This window comes from Pocillopora damicornis, chromosome 9, assembly GCF_964200805.1.
Source record: "Pocillopora damicornis chromosome 9, jaPocDami1.2, whole genome shotgun sequence".
NCBI classification, from domain to species: Eukaryota; Metazoa; Cnidaria; class Anthozoa; order Scleractinia; family Pocilloporidae; genus Pocillopora; species Pocillopora damicornis.
Window position 1 is genome coordinate 11,595,402 of NC_142678.1, and position 16,229 is coordinate 11,611,630.

The window sequence follows — 16,229 nt, forward strand, 5'->3', positions numbered from 1 at the left end:
TATGTCCTAATAATTGTGGTGTAGTTTTTTTGTGTGAAAATGTACTTCAGTTTTCGAGAAATTAATTTTTTCGTTCGACCGCTCAAACATGCAAATTTTCACCGTGAATACCACCCGAGTTGTGTGACCTCATGAAACGAATGTACTTCCGCCAACATGATCCTTTGTTTTATCATCTGAACTTAATCCCCTGTCATTATTGAAGCTGGCAAAGAAATAATTTTTGGTGGTGGATATTTTTGTCCGACATACTTTTCGTATGTCGAAAAGTAACATCAAAACAAAGGCAGTTTTAACACTCGATTCGAAGGCTGAGGAGAGGAAATATGTTTCTAATGTCTTAAAGGCGAATGGCTATACAAAAACTTTTCTCCATAACTGCCAAAAACCAGTTACATCTAATAGCACTCCTGATGAAAGGGAAGCAGCGACCGGTTTTGGTGTTATTCCTTACATTCAGGGTGTTACGGAACCCATCAAGAGAATTTTGAATAGCCATTGCTCAAAAACCTTTTCAGACTTTGGGGCATATTTTTGCCAAACATAAGGATCCTGTCAGGAAAGAACAACGAGCCGACGCCATTTATTCTATTCCTTGCAATGACTGTGACAACGAATACATCGGACAGACCAAACGTCAGTTTGGTAGACGTTTGAAAGAGCATGAAAAAGCGGTTTGCTTTTGCAAAAAAGGAAATTCAGCTTTCTGGGAGCACACATGCCTAACTAACCATACAACTGGGTGGGATAAATTTAAAATTATCACCACTAATCGGCGTTACCACCAGCGCCTTTCTTTGGAAGCTTGGGTTATTAATTTCGCCTACGCTCCTTTAAATCGTGATGATGGCGACTTTCTTCCTGACGCCTGCCTACGCCTCGTCAGGACTAAGGCAGCTAATTAGTGAATGTATAAAAGGACCTCTTGTTGCAGCGCTTAGATCACCCCTGATGAAGGCACTAGACAGGAGTGTCGAAACGTTGGGTCTATGAATTGTAACTTCTTCGGTGACATTCATTAAATCTGTAAACCAGAATAGCATCAAACCATGTCTGATTGTCCACCTGGTTGCCATGTGAACTTTAATAGAGTTTATTGGGGTTTTCATTCGAGAACGAAACACTCATTCTGGACGACCTTTTTTAATATAAACGACTCTTATATCTGTATGAATCCTCTTTAGGAGCGAGGGAAGCATAGAAAAAGACAGAAAAGACACAAATACTTGTTTTTACAAGCTAAATAATCTTGCATGTAAACGCGGTATGAAATTCATTTCGTTCCGGAACGAAACTCATTTTGGAATTATGTAAAAGGTACCTCAGAGACGGAACATTAGATTTTTGAGGTGGGGGCGACTGGAGCAAATCAATTTTTTTTTCAATGGGGGTTTTTAAGGTTTTTAGGTGCTAACGGTGTCTCAAACTTAAGTGGACTACCTGAGACCAAGCTGGTACGTTTTAGGGTGTTTTTCGCTCGATAAAATACCTAAAATAAACATTACTAGGACGATTTTAATGATCTGACTTGAGCCTATAGAGCACATCGATCAAGGAGTTTTTATTTTTGGGATTTTTCAATTCTTTGCTTTTGAATTTGTACTTTTTAGGGGTAGTCATCAATTGTTGCCACTCCCAAACAGAGAAGACTCAGGTACCTTTTTATAATTTTATAGTGCTCGTTTTCGAAATTCCCGGCGCGCACCCCCGCCTTCTTAAAGGTGTCCCCCGGGTGGTGATGATGCGTGCAGCACACTTGAAATTTAGCAAGGACAAATTTTGATGTGAGGCACCCTTTACCACCGTGGGCATAATTACGAGTACCGCCAGCGGGCGGGAAGCCAACAAAGTGTTCAGGCATTAGTATAGGGAAAATTCCAGCTCTGTCTGGACTTCTGGTAGCGTATTGACCAATTCCCAATCAAGACTTAAGTCTGGCAGGACGCGTAATTTTGCTCACGGTGGTAAGTAGCCTAATTACCGGGGCCAGGCTGTATGAATTTTCCAGACATCTTACTCACGTAACAATCCAATGAAAGTGAATTATTAAGATGCACGAGATAGTAACTTAACAATCCAATGAAAGAGAATTCTTAGGGTGCAAGAGATACTGACTTTAAAATCCAATGAAAGAGAATTCTTAAAGCGCACGAGATACTGACTTTACAATCCAGTTAAAGAGAATTCTTAAAATGCACGAGATACTAACTTAACAATCCAATGAAAGAGAATTCTTAGGATGCACGAGATACTGACTTTACAACCCAATGTAAGAGAATTCTTAAAGTGAGCTAGATACTAACATAACAGTCAAATGGAGGTAGTTTATATATTAAATGTCTTAGGATAGAGGGAAAGGAGAGCCTATTAATCATTAGCGTCTCTGTTGTCTGGTCAATTTTTGAGTGTATCTATCTTATTTTCTCGAGTTCTTTTAATTATGTTGTTTATTTCATTTTTTCTCTGCGTGTATTATTTATGTCAATATCTTGTGCTTAACCACTACTTTAAGTTTCATATTTGTCAGAGAAAAGTGATGTTAAAAAAGCAATGAATTAAAATTGAAAAAGTGAAGGGATGACAGATATTTTAAACAATGCATTTCACTCTCTTATTTTCTCTTACTATCAAATCTTACTATCATGAAGCACCTTCCCTCATCAGATCAAGTCCTCGGGTGATAAATCTTGAAAATGTTTCCCGCCAGATAACCGAAATAAAGCTATCTTAATTTTTTTTTGCACCGCGGTAATCATTTCTGTCGTAATTGGAGAGACATTTTCCTCATATTTTTCAGCGAGCCATTCAAAAAGTAACCTAATTATTTACGTCGACCGTTCAGTCGCTATCACCACGGCAAGGTATCACCATTTCCCGTAATGATGTCACTCACGGTTAGATGTTACTTTGGAAAATAACACGCCTTTTTTTTCTGTCTTGACTTAATTGATGTAAATAAGCTGCTCAACGCGAAAGAAGGAGGTAGTGTTTTTTGCGATAAACTGAATTACCTTTAGACTCTTTATGACACTCTAAGTGGTGAAGGAGAGAAATTTACAGTGACCTAAGAAGACAAAACTTCTGAAAAACCAGAAAGAAAGCGAAAAGGGTTGCTTACGATTTTCTTATTGCCTTTTTTTAACGTTTGTTTATTTTAATATTTTGGTCTTATTCTGGTCTCATTTTTCTCTACAGAAATATGCTAAAACAAGTCTTTATAAGAGCAGGATTTGTTTTGATTTCCTGATCGGAATTAAGCTAAAAAACAATGCGTGTTCATGCATCCTTGAAAATGGCACGAGTCAAGGAGCGATAACTGCCTCGGCCTGTATTCCAATAATTTGTTCTCTATTTTATTCCACAGCGCTAAGGAGAAAAGTCGAAAAAAAATGAAGAAACTGCTAATGAAAAGTCTGGTTAGAGCTTCACTGCTTTTTGCGTATGCCTTATTTGGAGGAAGCCTGTTCTACTGTATTAAGAAAAAGCCCGAAGACAATAAGGATGTTTATTTAAGACTCTCTCGAGAGCTGCTAACAAACTTTACAAACAAGTTCAATGTTTCCAACGATTTTAAAAGAGGGTGTGAATGGGGTTAACCGACTAGCGACAAAGGGCGTAAAAAATTACTGACTACCGACGAAACGGGGAAAAAATTACCGACTAGCGACAAATAAATTCTAACCGACAACCGACATGGTCAGACGTGACAGGGATGTTTGTATTCAGAAAGAACAGCATTTTGATGATTTCTAGCTCAGAAAATCCTTCTTCACCCGAAGTAACCACGTTAATTCCAAATTTAGCCGAATTATAGAATTTCTTGTCTTCAAATTACTTTAAATCCACGGGATCCTTCTTTTCGGTGAGCAGCGTGGGCTCATTTCTGGAACAGCGGCTCGTAATCGGGCTGACAAGACGCCCTGCTGTCTCATTTCAATAACAGCGGATCACAATCGAGCCGACGAGACGCCCTGCTGTTGTCTTTTTATTGCCCGTTGTTTGTTCATGCGGTCGGGTCATGACTGGGATTGCTAAAGTCATCGTGAGTTTTTTTCGAAAAGGTGAAGAAGTCGCCATCGAACGTCGTCGAAGCAGGGTCCCAGTAGACAAAGAAGCTCATAGAGGAGTATCTGAACTAAAAAAACATCTTACGGAGTTTTTAGGACTAAAGGAGCAGGCACATCAATATGGAATTGGCGGATTTTCGTTAAAGTTATTTCGCCTGGCGAAATCGCCTGCGGGCAAATGCGAAAATTTTGCAATTGTGACGGATGGGCAATGGCAGCTTGAACTTCCAAATTTAATATCTGATTAAAGTAGCAGTGAGCTCAACGGTAAGTGTGGAACGCGTGCAGCGGAGTTTGATCAATCACTTTAGTTCTGTAGTTAAATATTAAGCTCAAATATTAACGTGGTTAAACTCTGGTTCCACCGTTTTTTGTTTGTTGTTTTGTGGAGCGGAATGTTTTTTTTTTTCTTTTTCACCGTCCATTTGAATGCGAAAATTGAGAAGAAAAATCTCTACAAAGAAGTAGAGAGTAAATCAGTTTATAAGCTTCTCTCTGATTAATTGGTGAATGAACAACAGTGTAGCTTAACATATTAAAGACCCCGTTTATTTATACACGCCCTTAAATTTATTCGTTTCTGAAAACCAGACGTTCAAATAATATTCAATTCTCTCCTCGAGGGAAGCTACGCACGAGAGATTTCGCTCGATGTGCACGTTTTATACATCTTGACGAGCATTTGCTAATAAGAACTGTGTAAGTTTCTCAAAAGCCTACCAAAGAGAAAACTTAAAACACACGGTATTTAATATTTTAGTACACATTATCCAAGAGGTCACAAACTGGACCGGAAAGCCAGTAGTGTTGCTGAAGGCGCCGGCTACATCTGATAAAAGCAAGCAGAAGTCAATGAACGACACTGAGAGAAAGATGACGAGTCAAAAGGTGAGAAGGAAACGGAAATCACGAGAAGAAGCAAAAGAAGATGAAAATCTGGCAAAGAGGATCATGACTGAAGGGGGTGACATCGAGAGAAACGAAAGGCAACAAGGAGACCTTCAAAAGTTTCAGGATGGTAGGGCTGAATTAGCACTTGTAGTTCGTTTACCTGATTTTCAAAAGTCATAAATTTCGCTACTTTGGAAATTCTGCGGTGTTCCTTGTTTATAAACACTGCCTTGTTTTTACAACGAAAAACGCTCACTTGGTGCGTTCGCTATGTAAAGATAGTTTCTTTTAAATTCCGGCTAAAAACTGTATTATTATCACTTTGATGGGCATCGTGGCGCATTTTGCGTGCTAAAATAAAGAATTTGCCGGGCTAAATTTGCAAGGAATCTCTGAAGCGCACATCTAGATGGGCAGCAAAGTACTACACGCATGACAAATCCTACTATCCGGTACCTCAATCCGCCATGCCCCTTTCTGCTATAGCTATGATGACACCTTTGCCAAGTGAGGACATAACACCAGGGATGGAAGGACAGATCAAAGAGTGGCTAGAGAGTTACAGACCAGTACGCCAACGGACGGTTAGGAGTGAGACCACAAAAGATAAGGCTGGGGCCTTGCCGCCAGCTGTCTACGCCGTTCACCACACCGACAAGTCTGAAGAGAGGCTTTGATATCCTGAAGAAAACACTGTATCGTCAGCAAATGCACAACGCGTTGTCAGCATACAATTTGTGGACGAAGGGGATGTTACTGAGGTGTTTGAGGATCACAGAGAAGTACAATTCGATGAGTATGAGACAGATTCGGATGACGAGGAATCAGATTTTGAAGAACATCCAGAGGTTGTCAACAGAGCGTGTGTTACCCGATCCGGCAGGGCTGTTCGTGCATTTGTGCGTCTCGACATGTAAGAGGTACTAACAGTTAAAAAATCCATTTAACGGTGCAGATTGATACGTATGACAAAAAAAAAAAGAAAACGAAAAAAATGGCAAAAAAGAGAGAAAAAAAAGAAACCTCGTAGAAAAGCCACGAGAGCCGTTGAATAATAAGTGTAGTGAGTTTTTGTGGACGTCCCGGAAAAAAGACTTCCGTAGCTTACAAATTAAAATTAGGTATCCCAGGGGCTAGAGTGGGTGTTTCATTCTTTGTAGAATTTACCTCTCTTGATTTACTTCGATGCCCCGTAGTCGACAGGAAACAAATTCACATCTATAATAAAAGCTTTGGTGAATTTTATCGGTATACTAGATTTGCAAACAAAAGTGGGGTAGATGAGCACGTTGCTAAATTAAAAAACAGCGTTAACGAGGTTTAAGTGAAAACAAATAATGAATTATTACAAGTATTACACTTCGTCTAGAGTTTAAAGTCTTAAAACTGGGCAAATTGCATAATAAATGTGAATAATTAACGTGTATTTTTAATTATTAACTGAGATTTACCGACAACCGACAAAGGTCAAAAATCTTAGCCGACAACCGACAAAGTAACGAAATTTTAACCGACAACCGACATTTTGACCCCCCCATTCAGACCCTCTTAAAAGTTTCATCCATAGAGCTTTCGAAGTGATCCAAAAGTTAATATTTCAACATATTCGGTATCGAGTGACAACGAATGGTAAAACTTCCGCACAGCCCCATACTATTGTAAAACAAATCTGTTTTCTCAATGGCAATGTATTTTTTTGTCATTGTTTTCTCTATCCAAGAACTGAATGCATAATGTAGTATAGGGCTGTGCGGAAATTTTACCCAGCAGAGTTATCTTAATGCGCATTTTTAGAGCTAATAATATTATTTCGAGTGCAATTTAGATGTTTAATTGCTACATAGCAAATTTAGAAAATTTAAAAGTTAATGTTTCAAAATAGTCGCTATTAAGTGATAACGAAGTATTAAACTCCCAGAGCCCTGGTCCATTCGAAGGACTGTCCTTGTCGAAAATAATGTTTAGCGATACAGCAGAGTTATCAGAATGTGCATTTTTAGAGGAAATAATATTATTTCGAGTGCAATTTGGTGTCATTAAGTGTGAGTAAATTTTTCAAAGACAACAAAATTACACGAGTCCGTGAGGCAAGCGCAATTTGTAGTCTTATTATTCACACCAAATGACACAAGAGATCATGCTGTAACTAAAGAATTAAAAAATTGCCGAGCGCATGGTCGAGTTATATAAACACGCGGGAAGTTTTAAGAACACGAGAGAGCTGCGGAGAACCACGAGTATCATAGGCTCTCCAAATGATTAAAGCTAAAGGACTGACAGACTTTATCCAACAATTCTGGGTGTCAAAATATAAATGCCCGTGAGAAACTCGTCCAGCTCAGCTTCTTAGGTAGAAGACCTAAGTGGACTCTTTTTGCAACTCACCATTAAAATGATCGGGTGCATACTGGATACGTTGTGTCACAGGATTTTTCTACAAATGAAGCAAAAGTGGACTAGAAAAAATAATGAGGATGTAGCTGAACAGGATGCGAGGCAGGAATTTGTACAGACAGAAACCCTTGTGTGAGACAAGATTGTTTCCTGAGAATGTACTAGAAAAGTCTTAAAGAGCTTCAGGATAGACGGAAAAGTCCATTTGTGAGTTTGGCGCATCATACAGTCCAAAATGAACGCGACTAGTCGATAGGAATGTGAAGAACCACTCTGCAATTCCTGAACACTCGCTATCATGTGGTGTCTGTGTCAGTATTGTCGAGGCGTAGAAACGTTACGGAATAGTCTGAAGTATATCATTATTGGTCTCTTAGCCCTTGGTGGACCAACAAAGTCGATCTTGTTACGCTCTCCATGATCCAGGAGCGAACCATTCTTCCATAATGGAGCTATAAGCTTCTGGCTTGCTCCATCTGCCCCTCATGCTACCTGGAGTATTCAGTTGTAAAAATTATTAAGCGCTATCGAGCTTTTTTCCTTTACTATATGCACGCCATCTGTTAGGACGAGCGAGACCAACGGACGGCAGGAAAAAAATATCTGTAAACATCCTGGTCATGGCATGTGCATGCATTTTCTGTTCGAGTTGTCTTGTCTCGGGTAAGCGAGACAAGGTGTTTACATGAGGAAAAGTTGTCCCGCCTCACCCCCCTAGTTGTCTCGCCTACCTGAGACGAGTTCATAACTTCATGTAAACGGTCGGCTGAATTTTTTAAAGAAATAAGTGAAAAGTTAGCTCTCCCAGGGTAACTCGGGGGGGAGGGTTGTCTGTGGTACCCGAGACCATGTAAATGGGGTCTCATTATGTAATAGGCAGCTTACATCTTCAAAGCCACAAACATTCTACAGAATTCGTCCTTTAAATGAAAACTTCGTGACCGAGATCGTTAAGTTCGCTAGCAGCCAGGCTAAAACTAAAGTGTTAAAAGAAAGTTTATAACTTCCAAGCTTTGTGTCATGACCAGCAACAAATTCAGACCAAATTTCCATAAACGGAAACCTCACCAAAGAATAGGCAAAAGCTAGTGGAATGGAACGTGGTATAAAACAGAACGGAACAATGTAAATCTGTTGAGTGAATTTTTTTTGGTGAAACCCCTACCGGGTAAAAGTTGTGTGAAACTTTTGTGGGATAAGTGCTTCCAAAGCTTAATGAATGTGGAGGTTCATTACCCACCCGTTGATTGAGCGAGATTTTATTGGAAACTCTACGTCGCGCGGAACGAATTCATTGGTCATTTATCACGCAATGATTCCCATCTGCGTCAATATTTTTAGCTAGGAGCGGTAAACAAATCATAGACCAATCAATGTTTTGTTCTGTACAAAAGCCATATTTGCTGATTTTAGCAAATCTCCAAAGTAATAAACGACAGAAGAAAGAAACACTACGATTTTCCCATCAACATTTCGCCTACACGCATCTCTCTCAACGTTAAATTTTCCTTAAATTTTCCTTAATTCCTCAAAAAAAAAATCTCGAAAGTTGTTCACATTTCTTAGCTTCCTTAATCAATCATCGTGTATAACGAGCTATAGCATATATAGGTTTATTTGCCTAATTGACTGCTTAGAGTCAGAATTGCGTGACAGGTGAGAGAAAACATGGAAACTCAACTTGCTGGAAAAAAAAGAAACTTTTAAAACTTTTCTTCTATACTTTATAAGCTTTTCAGTGATAGATAGTTTTCCATGGTTTCTTTGAAAGTAGGGTGCGTAGAACGAGTTTTCCAAATATTTTTCCAAAATTTTTCCTTATTTCCTTACATTTCGATGTTTACTGCGCATTTTGTTACATATTTGTCGTCTTTACTTGAACTCCCTCGAAGAGGCCGTACAGCTCATGATCATCAAGGCAGGCAAAGCACTAGTTCCTCTTTTCCCTCTTTCTTGTTCCTCACTGGGAAGGGGTATAGTAGCCTAACCCCAGATAAAAAACTTGGCAAACTTTTCTCCAATTCCGATATTCATTATTTGTACTTGAAATTACTTTGCGAGTATTGGGAAAACTTTGAGTTTGAAATGTTTTCAAATTGCGCCGGCAAACATTAAAAGTATGACGTCCAAATAAGCTGTCTTTACATACTCTCATTTAAACTAACAAGTTGACCTATAAGAGCGTGCGAACTGCCTCAATTATTTTATAACCATCATTAGCTATAAAAGTGTGACGTGCCGAACCGAAATACAGTCACTTTGTTTTTTTAAGTAGTTTTGTCTTCAATCATGCAAATCACACTCGCTAGAAAATGAAAAGTTCACGAAGGTAATGCGTCGATTATCACGCAAAGATATTTTAGCGTTAAAAAAAGAGAAACTTAGGTTGTACTGTAATCGATCTTGTGATGAAAATCAAACCTTTTAAAGGGATAAACGCTAAAGCCTGACATTTCCTATTAAAAAAAGAGTAACACTTTTCATTTTTCATGTTCCATTACATCATTAGTGATAGAAGTGTGACGTACAAAACCGAAATACTGTGCTCTTGTTGATTGAGTGGTAGGGCCGGACGGAAAAAATACCTTCGGACCGAGCGCAGCGAGGTCTTTCCTTCATGGCTCCGAGCCAAATATTTTCCGCACTGGCCCCACCAAATTCGGTCAATAAGCATTTTATCATATGACCACTAACTGATGAAAATTTCAACCTATGTAGGACGCGATAGACGGGCATACGGGCATACGGGCACACAAAAAAATATGCAATCGAAACTTTTCCTTTTTATTTCCATTAGCCCAGAGGGGAGAAGGGAATAACATAAACACACGTGATCTGGATACCTGAAACACTGTGACACCGGAAGTTTGGAAGGTTAGAAAAGTAATTCATTATTTTTGTCGTTTTATTTTGAAAGTATCAGCCACATTGTCAACAACTTGGTAAGTGCGATTGAAAATCTTTTCTAGTCACTCGGTTTTTATCAGCTTTAGTTATTTAGTAACTGTAGAGAGGTAAGGCTCTTATGGCAAGGCCCAGTAACTGCTTTTTTGATCTTTACGTTTGCAATATGTCACGTTTCGATCGTTAGCCCTTGGCTAAATCGGTTGATGGCGCGATTGAATCGTCACCAAAGTGAAATGAATTGGTTCTACGGCGACTTTTTCAAATATGTGTGGCTTTATACCGTATTATTTATTCTCATTAATTAAGGTTATTGAGTATCGTTCAATTGGGAAATTGATGATCACAAAATCAAATTCAGGCCTCTATTTATTGTGTGGACTGTCCCACGCTGATATCATAGGAAATCCATAGTGCTCCATTATGTGGTTTTCCAATGGCTATGATCTGAAATGTAGCTTTTAACTTGACTTTGTTTTAGGAGGATTTAACGATCGATTCAGAGATCGCGCCAGATTCGAATTGAATTTCCGTTTTCTACTTGTACACAAGTGTTTCATGGTCGAGATACTATTCACTAAAATGTTTGGATACTAGCGGCGGGTTCTATGTTACATATTTTTCTAAAGGCCGTAAGCGCCCGAGTCTCCCATAGGAAGATAAGTTATGATGCTGCGCGCTTACGCAGAGAGCTGTTTTAATCTTCCCAGAGAAACTGAAACTTTCTTAAATTCACTGTTATTGCATACATAGTATAAGCGTACTTTTCCGTTGATCAGATGCTTCATATCTCCACCGTCAAATGGCTTTCTTCAAACCGTTAAGGTTTTCTACAATATATTTCAATCTCATTAGCTAAGATTGTTCAGCATTGTTTAATTTAAGAAACTGATGTTTTCCACAATCGCATGACCAAAAACTAAAATCAATCCAATATTAAGACATATTTATAGTGCAAAATGTCCTTTAATGATGTCAGCAGAGGCGGCCCAAGCTCACATCTCGAGAAAAAGCAAACGATTAATTCATGTATCACACCCGCAAGAAAATAAAAAGTTAATGAGTACAATGAGTCAATTTTCACGCACAGACAGCTCACTGTTTAAAGACAGCAAACGATTAATTCATGAATCACACCCATAAGAAAATGAAAAGTTTTGAGTACAATGCTGTCAATTTTCACACACAGATAGCTTACTGTTTAAAGACAGAAGCTTCAGTTGTACTTTCGATCTCATCGATCTCGTCAAGCAAATCCAATCGTTCCAATAAAAGGGATGAACACTGAAGCCTGACGTTTCGGTTAAACATAGTAAGATGTTTCATTTTTGGACGCTAAAATCCAACATTAGTCAGAAAAGTGTGACGTGCTAAACCGAAATACAGTTACTCAGTTTTTTTTTCGCAGTTCTGGCTTCCATCATGTGAATCACACCCGTTAAAAAATGAAAAGTTTAGGAAGACAAGGAGTCGATTATCACGCAAAGATAGGTTACCGTTTAAAGAAAGAAACTTAGGTTGTACTGTGATCAATCTTGTGATGTAAACCAAACTTTTCAAATAGTCAACACTTAGGCTTGACGTTCCTCATTAAAAATAACATACATAGCACTTTTCATTTTTCATGTTCGATTACATCATAAGTGATAAAAGTGTGACGTAAAAACAGAAATACTGTTTATTTATTAATTGAGTGGTAGGAGCACAGCGAAGGCCTTGCTACATGACCGAGAGCCAAATATTTTCCCGTCCGGCCCCAGCCAAATTCAGTCAATAAGCAGTTTATCATATGACCACTAACTCTTAAAAATTTCGACCCAAATGGGAAGCGATAGACGGGTATACGAGCACAAATCTTTTTTGTCTGTTTAAGGGCCAGAGTCTCGCACAAGAAGATAGGTCATGACACTGCCACGAAGAAAGATGTTTCAATTTTCTCAGAGAAACTGAAACTTTCTTAAATTCAATGCTATTGCATACATAGTATGAGCGTACTTTTCCGTTGATCGGATGCTTCATATCTTCACCGTTAAATGGCTTTCTTCAAACCGTTAAAGTTTTATATAATATATTTCAACTTCAATAGCTAAGATTGTTAACACTGTCAGGAGACGGGCTCTCTACAATCACGTGATCAAAAGCTATAGTCAATTTTGTATCAAAACACATTTATCATGCAGAATGTCCTTTACTGATGACAATAGAGGCGGCCTAGCTCACATCTCGAAAAAAAAACAAACGATTAACTTATGAAAGCATCACGCGTTGTGTGACTCGGTGTTAAGTTACGAGAGTTGAACACGTTATAAAGAATAATATGGGGAACCAAATATGGTCAATTTGAAGTTATAAATGCGTGACGTGCAAAACCGAAATAGAATCTCTGTGGAGTAAACTGTCGATCGGTTTTCCATATCAGTTCATGAAAAGTTGATCATCGCGCACATATAGCTTACCATTTAAAGAAGCTTTAGTTCTACTGGTATGGATCTTGTAATAAAATTCCAATTTCAAACGGATGGACACAGAAGCCTGATGTTTCCTGTTAAAAAAGAATGAAATGATTTGTTTTTACATGTTCAATTCCATCATTGGTTATAAAAGTGTGACGTACAAAACCGAAATTCATTCGTGTGAGTTGGAACACTTAAATATTCTGAGTAAATGCTGATTCGCTCTTCATATCTCCATCATTAATTCTCTCTTAGTATTCGAATTTTGAGAGTCGCATGGAAACCGGGGAGTTTAAATCTCACCATCTTCTGCAAGATTTTGTTAAATGAGAATCATTAGTTCACGTCTCGTACATAATGAATCACTTTAGGAAAAAAAAAGCATACCATTTTGATCTTTTTCTCAATCCTATTTGATAATTGATCAGTTCCTATTCTCAGAGATTTTGTTAAATACTTTTAATCACAATTTTCATTTTTTCCTAATCACAAATTGGCAGTAACAGTGTTTGATAGAGGGTCTTAATAAGGTTAACCGTGAGCCGTAAAACGGCCAACAAATTAGCCGTTAGGTGTAAAAGAAACTTCTGGTGACAACAATGGAAAGAGTTAACCGTTAGCCGTAAAAGCCAAGCTAACACTCCTATCCGGCCCTCTTGATACTTAGAGGGAGCATCCAAGGGGTTCACTGGGAGATTTTACCCCCTATCCCACAATTCACGATAATAATGCATTCTGGCCGGTATGCTCTTAAATTCAAATTTGACAGAGCTAAACCCCCTCCCATTTGAAAAAAGTTCCCAACGCCTCAGATTCTAGTAAATAGAACATAACTTGTGAAATATCTATGGTTTCAGCTGTATATGAGAGCAAACAATTACAGTAAGTACCTTTTAAATGTCAGTCACTTACCACTGATTTAAGACCTCATATACTTACAGAGGGTCTCGATGGGGTTTACCGATAGCCATGAAACGGCCAAAAAATTTAACCGTTAAGGATAAAAATTGTCAAATCAGTTAACCACTAATCGTATGAAAATTTTAACCTCAAAAAAAAAATTTCTGGTGACAATTCATGGAATGACGTCAATCGTTAGCCGTAACATGGCCAAAATCATTTTAACCGTTAGCCGTAAAAGCCATCATCCCATTGAAACCCTCCCTTCACTACAAATTCTCAAATACGACGTGTTTGGTTTTGATCGTGTGACCCTCGAAAATGAGATTGTCTGAGGAAAAGAGGAAACAAAAATGTTAAACAGCGCGAATTGTCGTTGGGAGTTTTCTGAGGAGTGCCTTGCAGATGCGTGGATCTTACAACGTAACTGGAGTCCAGTCCATTACCCCCACCTCTCTCCCCTCCCCTTCCATTACCCCCATCTCTCCCCTCCCCTTCCCAAAAGAAATATCAACTATTGATTATTACTGAAAGTCAAGCTGCTCTCTCTGATTGTTGCCATATTTCAGTCACTGGATCAGCGCTTTCAAATGTAAGACCAGTGATGTGGTTACTTTCGAGCAAATTACCCTATCCACTCCGTCCAAGAAAATGACAAGTTAATGAATACAATGCGTCAATTTTCTCGCACAGATAGCTTACTGTTTAAAGACAGAAGCTTTAGTTGTACTCTTGATCTCGTGATGCAAATCCAACTGGTCTAAAAGGGATGAACCCTGAAGCCTGACGTTTTGGTGAAACAGAGTAAGATGTTTCATCTTTGGATACTAAAATCCACCATTAGATAGAAATGTATCATGACGTGCCAAACTGAAATACAGTCACTCGGTATTTTTTGCAATTTTGACTTTGCTCGTGCAAATCACACTTGCTTGAAAATGAAAAGTTCACGAAGACAATAAGTCCACTATCACGCAAAGATAGCTTAACGTTTCAAGAAAGAAACTTACTTAGGTTGTACTGTGATAGATCTTGTGATGAAAATTAAACATTTCAAAGGGGTAAACACTAAAGCCTGACGTTCCCTATTCAAGAAAGAATGACGCTTTTCATTTTCTATGTTTAATTAAATCATGAGTAATAAATGTTTGACCTACAAAATCGAAATATTGTGAACTTATTAATTGAGTGGTAGGGCCGGCCGGAAAAATATTTGGCTCGGGGTCATGACCTATGAACCGAGCGCAGTAAGGTCCTTGCTTCATGACCTTGAGCCAAATATTTTCCCGTCCGGCTCCACTAAATTCGGTCAATAAGCATTTTATCATATGACCACTAACTATTGAAAATTTCAACTTAAATAGGACGCAATAGACGGGAATACGAGCACATACAAATTCTGTAATGAAAAGTTTTTCTTTTCATTTCGATTAGCCCAGAGGGGGGAAGGGAATATTCTAAAACACACGTGATCTGGATACCCAAAACAATCTGACAGCGGAAGTTCTGAAGGTTGGGAATAGTCCCGGCGGTAATTCATTCATTTTGTTGTTACCATGAACAAGAAATAAGGATGCTCGATCCTAGGAAGTTTCATTACATATACGTTTTGAAGGCCGGAACAAAAAGGTTTTCGAGTTTCCTCAGGTGATCAGTAAAACCGTAAGTTCTGGTTCGATCATAAAAAAACGAGACCAACAGTCTCACACCAGAGTGAGTCAGTGAGCGAGTGAAATGTACTGGTAATAGGACTGAGTGGAGTCTGTTATCATACGATTTCTTTTACATCGCGTGACGAGATGAACGAACCAAAAAACTAGATCAAAGTAACTTATTTACGACAGTGTCTACATAGAGTGACTCAGTGAGTGAGTTAACATTTGCACATCATAGTCCCTACCAGTTTTTACGCTTCGCTTACTTGCGAGTTAACAAAGTTAATGTACTTCAACACGGAAGCTGATTCAGTCCAGTGTTAGACTTGATCTACTGTCATGTCCAATTGTTCTCGAATAACTCTGGAAGGCCTTATGGAGATAACACTGGCTGTCAGTTCCAATCTTGGAATTGAAATTTTATTTATGAGACCTCATCTTGCTTTTCCCATGACAAATGCATAGTGAACTTGGTTGGTGACATCTTTCAAATGGAGGTAAATGACGGCTGGATATCATTGACGAGAAGTGTCTGAGAAGAGGTGTAGTTGTACTTCTTTAACTTCACCAATCCCTTGAGCTTGAAACGGTGGACTACTTGCATTTCTTACTGCTTTGGTAGATTATCTAGCCAGCACTGTCATTGCTTTTTGTCATCTTCCTCTGATGGGTCATCCCTGCCCAAACTCTTTCTACTGAGTGTTAGCAACAGCAACGTAGCCTTCATGACATGTGGCGCGATGAATCCAAAAGGATTGAAGATGGAATAAACAGCTGACACAATCCCTCTTCGTGTCATTGGTCTCTGGTTCGCTAGCTGCAATATCTTCTCCAAGACCTCCCATGCAAAGTTGTCTTTCTCTGTATTCCACTTGAGGCCAAAAGCACTATCTGTAGGAAGTCGTTATAAGCTATACATTAACCACAGCTTTGGCTCTTCCAGACTCCACGTTCGCAGCCAGCAC